We start from the raw sequence: 3,956 nt of genomic DNA, 5'->3' as shown, positions 1-3,956 counted from the left end.
TTATAGCACCACATTTTGTTACTGATGTTGTATTACTGTTGATGGCAAGAAGTAGTACATTCAAAACATGCTCTGAAATTAAAATGTTTGTGAAAACATTTGTGAAAGGTTCTACTAACAGATCCTGCTGGTAGTTATCGAGATGGCAGGTTGAGCCGTCATTAATCTAATACACATGAAAGCCCTCACACACACACACATACAGTCTCCGTGTACCTTTGACATTTGTAAAAGGTCTTTGTAACTTTGACACGTTTCAGAGAGGACATGTAGGACCTTGGAGGCAGCCCATCTGTTTGCATATACGTGTATTGACTCACCATCTTGAAACCCATGATGCATGAGGATTTGTTGTCTTCCCCAGGACGCTTTTACTACTAGACTTCAAATCGTTAAGTATCAACCTACACACACACACAGACACACAAAACTCTTCATGGCCTGTAGAAAAAAACACAATCCCACATCTGTCAGGTGTTCAGATTCAGCTGTTGGATCGGATTTCTCACTGAACATGGCATGAAGGCAATCACTGCCCACTCACTATCGGAACCAATTCAGACTCAACGCTCCAACCGATAGTTCAGCCACTCTGTGGATCACGCATTATGTCCAACACACCTGAAAGAGCCGTCTACACACACACACACACACACACTATCCAATCCAACGCACACCTGTCCAAGCTCAGTGAATGACATGATTGTACGAAAGTGATGAGTCTGTGAACTGCAGTGACAGAAGTTTCAGTGCCATTATACTTGTGGGGTTATTGCTAATCAGTTGTATTTGTCAGGTTTTGATGTACATTAGGAAGCTTGTATAAATCTTACTCCAAACATCCTATCAGAGGGCCTGAGGTAAATCTGGTTTGTCAGACACAACAGTATACGGCATGGGATTCGCTGAGTCGTCAATTTAGATGGGATACAAAAGATTCAAAAGATTTATTGTCTGTTTCACACAAAGGACAATAGAATTCTTACTTAAGCAGTTTGCTCAGCTCAGGAAAAAAAACAAAAAAAAAACAAATGAAGAATTGACAAATAGTGTTGGGACCTTGCACAGTAAAATACAATACCCTGTATTACGCTACAATACTGTTGATTCAAAGGCAGTGTTGTAAAACCTTGCTGAAATGACCTGGTTAAACCAGTATTACTAGTCATGTGAGTTTAATGTTGTAGCAGGTTGACCAAGAAAGTCTTGCTGGTTAAGCTAGTTAAGAAGTTTATGCAGCTGGCCTTAGATCGTATTTCAACCCTAAATCATAATTCATCAAATCGAGGAACTCACACACATTTATTACATTTACATTTACATTTAGTAGATGCTTTTATCCAAAGCGACTTAAAAATGAGGACAATAAAAGCAGTCAAAACTAACAAAAGAGCAACAATACAGGTGCATCTCAATAAATTAGAATGTCGTGGAAAAGTTCATTTATTTCAGTAATTCAACTCAAATTGTGAAACTCGTGTATTAAAAAAATTCAATGCACACAGACTGAAGAAGTTTAAGTCTTTGGTTTTTTTAATTGTGATGATTTTGGCAGGAAAATGTTTTAAAGAGCATGCGAGAGTTAGGCGAATTGTTAATTTTGTTGTGATAGTATGTCCTTTTAGCAGTAAAATAACAATAAACACACATAATGGTATAATGGCAGACGTGTTAGTTTTTTTTTTTTACCTAAAATCATAAGAAAGAAATTATATTCAGCCTATTCTCTAAAAGAGTTGGGTTAAGAGTGGGTTTCTTAAGAAGTGGGGTTATACGAGCCTGGTTAATGTTGAGGGAAAAACACCAGTGTGAAGGGATGTGTTAACGATGTGAGTGAGTGCAGGTACAACGGCAGGGGAAATGGCTTGAAGGAGATGAGATGGAATAGGATCAAGCGGACAAGTAGTAGTATGATTGGAAAGGATGAGTTTAGAGACTTCTGCCTCAGAGAGTGGAGAGAAGGATGAAAACGAGTGTATGTTTGCTGGTAAGATGTGTTTGACAGTTTGTGGTGTGGCAAATTGTGCACTGAGGTTTGTAATTTTATTAATGAAGAATGTGGCAAAGTCGTCAGCTGTTAGAGTTGATGAAGGAGGGGGAGGAGGAGGACAAAGGAGGGAGGAAAATGTTTTAAAGAGCATGCGAGAGTTAGGCGAATTGTTAATTTTGTTGTGATAGTATGTCCTTTTAGCAGTAAAATAACAATAAACACACATAATGGTATAATGGCAGACGTGTTAGTTTTTTTTTTTTTTTTTTACCTAAAATCATAAGAAAGAAATTATATTCGGCCTATTTGTAGTAAAATGAGGATTTTTTTTTTAAATTGTGAAATTCTTTTCATTATTATAATTTCTCCTCAAATTTCATATAAATATTCATTTCAATATCATTACCATAATGCAACAAGTTAGATTACTGTGTTTTAAATAATAATAATAATAATAATAATAATAAGGCATTATTTAAATGGAAAGTATTTACACATAATTTTAGCATTTGTGGTTTAATTTACGCAGCATATCACAGAATTTCGCACTGTTATACAGTAAAAAAAATGTAATAATAAAAAATGCCGTAATAAAAATCTAATAATAAAGACGGTTTATTATTGGGAATTATGAAAAAAAGCATTATGGTAATGAGAATTTGGAGGAAAAATATGCTTAATTGTCATGAAAATAATGTCACTAAAATGTTAATTGCAAAAACAGTTTTTAAATTGAAACAAAGGTCTATGAAAGAACCAGAACACAGTCTTGGAACTTGACACTGCCAGCTGAGAATCAGAACGTCTGGCTGAAGTCTTGGAGTTTCTCTTTGAATCCAGGTTTGATGTGCTTTAAGATAGCTGGACTTGTGTTGCTAGGATACCCTGATTATCTTTGTGATATAATGGTGCCTGAGCTGTTTAGAGGATCATTTCTCATTTGTACATGAGAGAATGACTAAGAGAACAACAGAGATTGAGGAAGGGAAGAAAGAGGGATGGGGAGCGCACATGTTCAGACAAACACTCATGACCTACATAAAGAGCTCAAGCTCAAGCTCAGCAGTGCAGTGATGGAAGTTGACAGAGGGAGTTTTAATGTGTCTGTATCTCTCAATCTCTCCGCTAGGCCTGTCGCAATAATCAATATATCGACTTAACGCGCAATACATGTACATGACCTCAATAATTTTTGGTGACGCAATATATCGCCCATTATATTTACTTAAAAATTTATGTCACCATGTTTTGAACATTCCACGTGCGTTAGAATTTTTTTATTTACTATTTATTCAGGTTTTTTAAGGTATCTAATATTTTGATACTTAATTTCCATGATCTAAATATTCTTAAAAATTTTAAGTTTGTTGTCATTTAGAAGTGTTTAGGCCTTCTTGCATTATTATGCTGTTACATTATGATTATATATTCAGTGGCATAAAGTGGTCTTTAAAATGACAATAATATCACTTATCGCAAATTATTTCTGGGGCAATATATCGCACAACAAAAAGGCCTACTCTCCGCATGTGTTCACACTCCTGTTATTTCAGACGAGTCAAATTTAGCCCACTGTCCAGCAGGCTTTGAATAAAATGTCTTTTGTTGGCCTGACGACGGATTGGTATCCCCACGAGTGGAATTGTCTTTTTATCTCGACGGTGCGATCGCTGCTGTGCACCGAGCGGGTGGAAGACAGATGATGGACTTTCTCGTCCACTCTCTGGTTGAGATCAGTCAATAACTCCCTGCACTGCTGGTGCTCGGCTTACCCTAAAACTGTCCACATTAAGAGAATCTGTTTACTGTCTCAACGATTTACACACCCCGTGACGCCTGTTTGCTTGGATTGAGCGCGTGCTTTGGCCCAAGCTTGTGTGTTGGAACCAAGCTCTTTTGCCTCTGGCCCACACACACTCACATTCACAAGTACCTTTCTCCTCTACAGGTCTCCTTCATCTTTTTT

The sequence above is a fragment of the Sinocyclocheilus rhinocerous genome, unplaced genomic scaffold (genome assembly GCF_001515625.1).
Source record: "Sinocyclocheilus rhinocerous isolate Xijiao unplaced genomic scaffold, SAMN03320098_v1.1 scaffold400, whole genome shotgun sequence".
NCBI classification, from domain to species: domain Eukaryota; kingdom Metazoa; phylum Chordata; class Actinopteri; order Cypriniformes; family Cyprinidae; genus Sinocyclocheilus; species Sinocyclocheilus rhinocerous.
The sequence above is the reverse complement of the archived record's forward strand: the minus strand, read 5'-3'. Positions refer to the sequence as shown.